Source organism: Antechinus flavipes, chromosome 6 (assembly GCF_016432865.1).
Source record: "Antechinus flavipes isolate AdamAnt ecotype Samford, QLD, Australia chromosome 6, AdamAnt_v2, whole genome shotgun sequence".
Classification (NCBI taxonomy): domain Eukaryota; kingdom Metazoa; phylum Chordata; class Mammalia; order Dasyuromorphia; family Dasyuridae; genus Antechinus; species Antechinus flavipes.
The window spans coordinates 35,050,776-35,061,063 of record NC_067403.1 but is presented as its reverse complement, the minus strand read 5'-3'; the positions used below and the strand labels follow the sequence as shown (position 1 = coordinate 35,061,063).

At 34.5% G+C, this 10,288-nt stretch overlaps 1 pseudogene; it reads left to right on the top strand.

Annotated features, from left to right (window-relative positions):
* The first annotated feature begins 1,918 nt into the window (after positions 1–1,918).
* Positions 1,919–2,756, top strand: LOC127541003 (E3 ubiquitin-protein ligase TRIM39-like; annotated as a pseudogene).
* Positions 2,757–10,288: the final 7,532 nt, after the last annotated feature.

Genomic DNA, 10,288 nt, shown 5'->3' with positions numbered 1-10,288 from the left:
TAGTCACTTTGACACAACTTTGAAGACTGAAAATTCTATGTCTTTAGGTACAACAGTCTCTTCATGAACTCATTTGTGTCTTGTTCTCGCACAGATCTTCCTTCCTCCTCCTTAGAAAGGAACGAGTAGGAATATCTAACTTGATGACACATTATTAACAGGAGATACAATATGGAATGATACCTCAGGGAAAAAATAAATGGAGTAGGCAGGGAGTATAGTATACAAATAGAGAATTATTAATTCAAATAATGTTTACAGGATGAGGGCTGAGCTTTTGGTTATAACCAAAGGAAAGGATTTAAGAATCACCATAAATTATATGTTGAAATCCACGGCTCCCTCTGCTTTTGTGGTCAAGAAAGGTCACTCATATTTTGACATTCTCTTCTAACGCAAAATCTTAGCACAGTCAGACTTATTACAGTATATTTTGTTTAAGGGAGATATAATCAAGCTGGAAACAATTCAAAAACAAATTAAGGGGGCCAAAGGGATAGAAGTATTTCCTATCTAAATAGAGTAAAAACATTAGGACTTTCCAATCTCAGATAATAAGGCTGAAAAGGATATAATTTGAGTGTAGCCTTGAAGATCAAGCTAAAGAGGTCATGGATTTATTTGCCAATTCCAACAAAATTACAAATAGGAATATCCCTTGAAGTTTAAAAAGAATTAAACTTAAGATCTAAAAAAGAACTGTTTCTGTTACACAGTTAGTAGCTAATTTAGGAATAGTGGATTTTTTCAATTTTCACAGAATGAAAATACAAATAAGTTCCAAAGGATATTAGCAAAATTAATGAATGGTTGTTCTAAACTCCACTGCATACTGACATGGAGGGGACCCTGGTATTTTTAAATACTATATCAGAGAAATATACGTGCTGACAGATCCTGCCAAGTGGGGAGAAATGAGTATAAGACGTAAGGATCAGCTTCTCTGGAAGCTCATCATCATGTTGATGATATGATTAAAATTTCATCTAATTTTTTTTACCAAGATCATATTCTAAGACACAGGGGATAGAGTTGAAATTAGCAGGTGTTTTTATATCAATAATATCACAGATCTTTATTTATTGAAGTAATGAAGATAGAATTTCAGAAAGAATTTAATGTGTTTTTAAGGATCATGCCAACTTTTTCAGTTTGATATAATAAAGTTATGTTCCCTTTCCACAAATTATTCCGATAGGCAGGTAAAGTAGTAGCTAATAGAACCATAACTAAGAATACACCTGCCCTTTAGGTGTGTACTTCCTACTGCAGCATACAATATTTAAAATATAAATGATTTCAATTTAATTTGAGGATATGAAGAGGATTAAAAATAGAGATAAAAAAGGCCGTCTGTAGAAGGTAGCATTTAACTTTATAGTTTTGGATTCTAAAAGGCAGAGGTGCGGAGGGAGTGAAGTACAAGAATAAAAAAGTGAAATTCCAAGTTAAGAGAAGAACAGAGAAATTAGGTTGTCTAGAATGTAGAGGATGAGAATGCGAGAGGGAGAATAACATACAATAAGTCTGAAGGTTAGTCTGGCGTCAGATTGGGAAAGACCAAATGTTACCTTCAATTAGTTCATTTTGGACATGTTGAGTTTAAGACTTTTATGGAACACTCAGTTTGAGATATCTAGTGGATGATTGAAGAGAGGACAGTGTTATAGGCTAGAACTCTGAATTGAAACAAGGTGTTAATTCAGTGGAATTGATAGACAATGGTAGTTAGTACTTAGTGCTTACTGTAGTTCTACAAGATTCACACCTATGATCAAAGAGCATATAAGCTCCGACAAATTCAGGCAGAATCAGAACTAGGACCCCCCCCCCCCCCCCCCGCAACTCCAGTGTTTTATTGTATAAAACTGACCTGGAGCTCCAGATGAAGGAGAAGACCAGAAAGAGCAGGAGAATCATGGCCTGATGTCTTATTTCAAGTATTTCAGAAGAGCTCAAGTGCTCTATCCGCCTAGAGTTGCTCACACATTCCATGGCAATAGCCTGTAGTCACAATTTCTGCGAAGACTGTATCCTCAAGCACATTCAAATATCTGGGGACTATAACTTTTCATGTCCTGAGTGCCGGACAGTTTCTGAGCTGAAGAATCTCTGGCCTAATCGACAACTGTGCAAAGTAGTCAGTCCTTCAGATTGCTTTAATCTCCCTTGAGCCTGAATCAGAGAAAACCAATGAAGACAAAATTCTATGAGGAAATCACTCTGGATCCTAAAATTGCTCATCCTGGAATTATCTTATCCACAGATAGGAAAACAATGAGAGGAAGCGATGCATGGAAGAAGTTGCGTTGTGATGTGGAACAATCTGATGCATGTGGTCCTGTTGTAGCAACTCAGAGCTTCAAGTCTGGGAGACATTGTTGGGAGGTGACAGTGGGAACAGTTCTGCTTGGGATGTTGGTCTTTGTGAGAACTCTGTGAAAAGGAAGGGAAAAGTTCCACCATGTTCTTCTACTGGATACTGGCTTTTGAGTCTGAGACAAAGTTATTATCTAGTTGGTAACATACCTAGGACCAGAATTCCCTTAACAGGGAAACTCTACAAAGTGGGGGTTTTTCTAGATTATGAGATGGGAGATATAGTGTTTTATGATGTAGACAGGAGATGCCATGTCTATACATTCACCAGCTCCTTTTTAGAGCCTCTTTCCCCTATATTTTCTATTGGGTTCAAATCCAATAATGAAAATATTTTGTCTACAGACCCAGTATCAGATGAGTCTGAAGAAACCTAGAGGATGAGTATGACATTTGCTTGGAAACTTCCTTCAGAGAGCCTGTGACCACTATATATGACTTTTCCCTCCTGTATTGTGATGAATTTCATTTTGGGAGCAGGGAGTTTTCTTATTTTGTAACATTCATGCAATGAACTGCATACAAGAGGGACGTCAGTATAAGATAGATGGAAGGTCCTACGTGAGAGACAGCATTTGCTCCATAAACTATGTGAGTTTAGAAAATTCAAGAATGAGGAAGTTTATTTCCAAAAGACAGATGGAAAGGACCATGACCCACCAAAGAATCAAAAGTAAACACAACAAAATTATAAATATCAAGCAAGACTCAAGTGAAGACATACAAGAAGACATTTCCAATCTACAACTTGGTGGCAGTGGGAGATCCACAGATGTTTTATGTTACATATGTTTTGGGGATTTCTCAATCTATTGATCAATTATGCTGATTTCCCCCCTCTCCAAAACCCAAACAAACCACTATTTGTTTTATGGAATGACTCTGGAGGAGAGTTGTAGGTGGGGTGGGGATACCATACATGGGAGACTATGGTCATATAAGAAACAGAAAGAATCAATAAAAATTATTATTGTTTAAAAGGAAAGAATTTCTTAAATTAATGTAGAGAGAAATAAGTAGAATTGGAAAAAAAAGTTTATTCCCTTTCATCAACATTATGTAAGTGAACAATTTTGAAGATTCTTATAAAGTGAGTTAAAATGAAATGACTGTAACTAGTGAAAGAATTTATACAATAAAACACTGGAGTTGGGAGGGGACCACCACCGCAGTCTCTGTCTTCCCTAGTTCTGATTCTGGCTGAGTTTGTTCAAGCTTATATGCTCTCTGATCATAGGTATGAATCTTGTAGAACTCTACTAAGTACATGTACTAAACTACTATTATCTTTATCAATTCCACTGGCTTAACACCTTGTTTCAAGTTCAGAGTTCTAGCCTATAACAGGACAGTGTAAGCTGGCAGAAAGCTGGATAAGTAAATTTGAGAATCATCAGTATTGAGATAATAACTGACTCCATGGGAACTGATGAGATCATCAAGTGAAATAATAATTATAATTCCCTAAGAGACATCATTCCCATATTGATTCCCCTAATGGGGCATCAAGTCGGATATTCCTACTGGTTCCTTTCTAAGAAGAAGGAAGGAAGATATGTGCTAGAACAAGACACAATGTCAAAGTGACTATTGAACTGCCAGAGATATAGTACATAGAAAGGGGATAGGGAGAGTAAACAAGTGTTTGTTGAACCAAGTGAAATAAAAAAATAAATAATAAAGAAAAGAAGGCCCAGGAAAGAGCCCATCACTAGTGAGAATACCTAAGTGAAACGCCAATAGAAAAGACCAAGAAGGAGCAGCCAGGTACATAGGAGGAGGACCAGAAGAGAACAGTATCCAAAAAACAGAGAGGGAAGAGAGCGTCGAGGAGAAAATGACTAACAAGGTCCAAACCTATAAGGAGGTCAAAAAAAGGGCAATAAGAAAAGGCCAGTGGCTTTGACAATCAAGAGTTTTTTGTTAACTTTTTAAAAAAAATTCCTTTTTTTTTAATTGTAAATTTGTTTATTTTTAAGACACATTGCTTTATGAATCATGTTGGGAGAAAAAAAAATCCGAGCAAAAGGAAAAAACTATGGGAGATATTAAAAAAAACAGAAAAAAGAAGTGAACATAGCATGTATTGATTTACATTCAGTCTCCCTAGTTCTTTTTCTGGGTGCAGATGGTCTTTTCTGTCCAAAGTCTATTAGGATTGCCTTGGATCACTGAACCACTAAGAACCAAGTCTTTCATAGTTGATCATCACACATTCTTGCTGTCATTGTATACAATGTGTTCCTGATTTTGCATGATTCTCTCAGCATCAGTTCATGTAAATTTTCCCAGGCCTTTCTAAAATTAGCTTGTTCATCATTTTTTAAAGAACAATAATATTCCATTGCCTTCATATACCACAACTTCGGCCATTCCCCAATTGATGGGCACCTACTCAGTTTCCAGTTCTTTGCTACCACAAAAAGAGCTGCTATAAATATTTTTGCACATGTGGGTCCTTCCCCACCCCCCTTTATAATGTCTTTGGGATACAGACCCAGTAACGGCACTGCTGGATCAAAGATTATTTACAGTTTGACATCCATTTGGACATAGTTCCAGTTCCAGATTGCTCTCCGGAATGGTTGGATTATTTTAGAGCTTCCATCAGCAATACATTAGAGTCCTAATGTTCTTTCATTCCCTCCAACATTTATCATTATCTAGAAAATTATTTCTGATGAATGGTGTAGTTATATGTCATATTGTAGAGAGTTAAGGAGAGCCTTGGATGGAGATCTTGATGGTAGATGATCACTTCAGATTTCATAATCATGTTGTTTTTCAGTCTCAGTAAACATTGTCCCACTTCCTTCATCATCTTTTCTTCTCTGGAGAGGAAAGCACTAAACTCCTTCCAAAGTTTCCCTTTATAGAGAGCAGACTTTTGATTTTGAGCTCATTTCACCTTCTCTTTGTAGCAGTCTTTGTTTTCAGATTCATGAAATATGATGCCTTTGTTTTGGGGTATCTTCTGGTATCCCCCTTTCCAGCCTCATTGTGTATGTTGTTTTTTTTCTTATTTGCATCCCCAGAACATTGCACGGTGCTGGCACATAGTGAACACTTAATAAGTGTTTATTGAGTTGAATTGAGAAGTTAGGAGGAATGCAGTCAGGAAGAAATGAAGATATAATCCTTAAGTAAATACAAAATGAAAAATTAAACTATGGCTTCTTTGGTTGAATGAAAAGGTTAATAATAAATGAACCCTAATTTAGATTATTTTATGCAAATAAACTAGATTATTCAAATATATTTATTGTATTATTTTCTAAGATATTAATTTATATGTTCATTTTGCCAATTTAACATATGAATTTAATTCATTTATGCATCTATCTATGCAATCAATAAGTGATTCTTGCAGGCTAAGAAATTATCTAGAGTTATTAAGGGACCATTAGTTCTTATTATCTCGAGATTTTTTTTTTTGACTGGAATTGTGTCTAAAGTCTGGATAAGAACCAATTTAGTACACATATTTTCAGCATACAAAGATGACCCTATAGATTATATGTCTGTATCTTATGCTTGAAAAACAGGATGCTATATAATTTAAAATCAGTTTGCAGAACTGAATTGGATACTGGATTATAACCTACATATATCAAATAATAAAAACTTAGGCAAATCTGACATAATATTTTTCTATGATCATATCAGATTTTGATTTTGGGCTCTGACACTAAAGGAATCGATGATTTCTTTTTGGGCCTTTTTGTCTCCATCTCCAAGTTTTATTCTGGGTAAATCTCCAAAATAAAGCATAGCTTATGTCTAAGTTTCCTCAAATGTGGGTCTCTAAGTCCAATATAGATATTCATTATGCAATATTTATGTCAAGTATGGTATAAATTTTATTTCGTTCACCACAGAAAATGCATAAGGCACAAATGATTCCTACGAGTTTATTAAATACAGAAACATGAAGCACTCAAATTAGTTCATTAAATTCTTCCTGGAAGATAAGTACACTTGGGAGAAAGGAATAAGTTGGGGACAAGGGGAGGATGCCAAAGAAATAATCCACCTTCAAATTAAAATTGAAATGTCCAAGCAACTCGTGGCAAGTGAGGAGTTTGCAAAGACTACATGGTTTTAGTCCTTCAGATATAGGTCAAACCACTGCTGAACCTTTTCCTTCTGAGAAGGATATTGTGGAAATATTCTTTCTCTAGGAAGTCACTTCCCATATGATTGAACTCAAGAACTATTGACATTCAATACCTTGGGAATGCACACTGAACTCTTAATGCTAGGAAAATCTGCTCTCAGGATCTCTCTTCTTAGGCTAAGTACATATTTATTAGTGCCATATTCCTCAGAAAGAATTCTATTAATTTTGTGATTGCTGCTATATACACTGGACATGGACATTTTTTTCAGGAACCCTAACCTTGGGTTTGTGTTTAAAAAAAAGAAAAAAATGCAAAAGGAGGTGACAAGGAAATGGAAATACAAAAACCATTTCCCGTGCACAGCTATAAATCTCCTGGGTGAGAAGGGAAGGAAGAAATCCTTCATCCCTTCTTGCTTCCCTACATTCTGGAAATCCAAGAAAAATATGCAACAAGGAGAGGCAAGCTGAGATATTTCATCATTCATTGCTACAGACTATGAGATAAAGAGAGATTTAGCTCTTTCAACAAGAATTCTTCCCCCAGTACTAAACTGACAATCCTGTTGGGGGCAATCCAGTGACTGGGAATAAATTAGACAAGTTCCTTCCTTCCTCTCAGAAAAGTACTAACACATATGTCAACATCTGCAGGAGATGCCCAAAAGACAAATATCTAATCTTATGGTCTCATCAAAAATACCAGGGGGATTCATAAAATTAACCAGAAATTCCACCAATCAATGCCCATTTTAAATGCAAAACACTTTTTTTGGGTAGTTAAATCCTGGTGAAAGATAACAAGAGATCAGTTGCTATTTTGCAAGTTACAGGATTATAAATTGTAATTATTGCAATTTTAAATTGCTTCAAATAAGCATTGATATCTTTCCTTGCAGTACCTGAAAACCCCGCCTGGTAAACTGAATTGGTCTTTCTCTGCTCTTAATTCTCTTTGCCTTCCAATATTTCCAGTTCATTGGTCACTCGCGGCATCCAGAAGTTCATCTTCTTGTTAGAAATAATTCCAAATGTCTTTAACTTCTTTTCAGAGTGGTAGTATTGTCTATCTGTGCAGTAACCACCAGATGGTAACGAAGAGCAATTTGGCTCTCCATCTTCTGAGAATTAAGTATATTAACATCTTGACATATTTAGCCTTGCTGACCAGAAATTCAAGTTCAACTCTAAAAACTAGACTGTTCAGTTACATGGCAAATGAATGTGCAGTTGAAGCATCCTGATTAATCCTATATATATATTTATAAACTGCCTTGGCTACCTATCTAAACTTTCAACAACATTACAAAGCAATATAAAGTCTTTCCCTGCACTTCTCCCATGTTTTTTCTGAAGGCTAATATTCAATAAATATATGAAAGGCTACAGAAAAATAAAAGAAACATCCTAGTGTAGAAGATTACAGACCAAATCTGGTTTTGCAGATTAGTGTGTATGTGTGTGTACGCACCTTTATTTATTAGAAAAAATAGTTTTAAAATAATAAAAAATAAAATTTATTTACTAGAAAAATAATGATTCTAATTAGAAAAAAATCTTAGAAAAATAATAATTTTGATTTAAACAATTTAGGCAATTTGACCAAAATAGTAACTAAATTTACAATAAGATAAATTTATCAATTAATATATTTTACATCAATGAGCACATGGGAATACCACCAATTTAGAAGGAAATTTGTCTTAACTACCAAATTTTTATTTATTTATTAAGCCTTTCCTGCATATTAAGTTTTGTGTTAAGTCATGAGAATATGATGACAAAAATGAAGGCATTATTGCTTCATTTAAGAAGTTCACTTCCTGGGATGTAGAGGTTAATGACTACCCACAAATGAGAAGTGCTAGAAGTAGGATTTGGGGGAAAAAAAAAAGCTTTCCTAGCTTTCTCTCTAGCACATTAGCCATTACACAAGCTGCTTTTTTTTCATATATTTATGCCACATAAACTGAGTTTCCTTTTTTCAATTACTTGTCCACGAAACTGTGATGTTAAATCTTCCTTTCTGCCTAGACTTTACCCCCAAATGGGTGTCTTTTCTGCCTTTTCAGTCAATGGAATAATGATTCCTTTTTAATATAGAAGTAACACAAAATCTCATGTTAGTTTACCACCAAATGTGATTTTTAGTGTGTTTCCAACATAATCTTTTACACAAAATTGTGTTTAAAAAAACCCAATCTATTGAATGAAAGAATTAAATGAGTAATGCCAAATTAAATTTATATTATACCTTATTGATAACAAATGATTTACATGCATCATGTTATTTGATCTTCACAACAACTCTGTCAAGTTATAGTGTAGATAACTAATACAGATATTTCTATCTAAGAAATGAGGAAAACTGAGATTCATAGAAGTTAAATAATTTACTCAAAATAACACAATTAATAAGAGATGGAGTTTGGACTCAAACCTTGGTTTCTGGAATCTGAGTACTGGGCTCTTTCTCTTAAGGAATTAATGAAAGTTAGGAAATTCAGAGATTCATAAAGTGAATTCCCTCTCTCTCTTTGTATATATGGAAGGTAGAAAAAAATCCAAAATACGGGAGAAATGTAGAAGATTTCCATTGGAATCTTTTATTCCAGTGCAGAAATATTAGTATTCCTGACTGGGAGCCAGAGGGTTTGAGTTCTCGTAACAACTCTATTGCTGATGATAATTCTATAGTTCAATAGATTCTCAAACTCTGGAGTTAGGGCTGAGGAAGAATTATGATCAGGTTATATGGTGTGTGATAGTAGAAGAATGTTATAGATGAATTATTTTAATATATCTGAATTGAAAGCTGAAGACCTTTGAGATCCTTTAATATGATCTTTTCATTTTACAAATAAGGATACTGAGACCTCAAGAGGTCTCTTGATATGTAGTTGAGTCAGGATTTGAACGCCGGACCTTATTTACTGATTAGTAAGATTCTATCCTATTTCTAACCAGACCACTAGCAAACTGATTGACTGATCTCCAGGTTAACCAAGAAAAAAAAACTATTAAAACAATTGTGTATATTATTTAAAGATAGAAATTATGAAAATGGTCTTTTTTTTGACTGTTTTGGGCATGAAGTACATGGGCTTTAAAGCCCAGAGTTTTAGTGTAGTAACTATAAGCCAGATTGAATTGAAGAAGTTCTTGAGGCATTAAAATAACTGATAAAAATTGATAACAAGAAATAAAGCATAACGTGCATAATTTTCATTAGACTAATATTTCAGGGTTATGAAATAGTTCATATTTGTGGCACCGGTTGCAATTCCCAGGTCTCAGATAGAATTTTGTGAGTAACCAGTTATGTAGGCAAAAGTATGAACTCCAGCCAGTGCATTCTTTAGCCAAAACTAGATGAGAAACAAATAAGTTGAATAACAAAAACATTAAATTAAATCATGTTACAATATAAATAACAAGAAAAATATTCTTGCTATTCACACACAAAGAGATATATCCTGTACCATCCTCTGATGGTATAAAACCCTTAAAAACATTTTCTGAGTTGTTGATCTAAATTGCCATGTTTTTTATTCCAAACTCCAAATGGAACTATTTGAAAACATCAAAGATTCCTGAATTAGTGATCAATCTTTTGGCATCATAAATCTAAATCAACTGAGTCTATGTAAAATTTCAGATTAAAAATTATTAGTCTCACGATTGGAGAAATTGGGAGAGGAAGCAGTGACAAGGAGAATTGGAGAGAGGCAAATTCATAATTATGGGATGGAATTTAAGGTGAAAGAATCTGTAAAAACTTATAAAAGG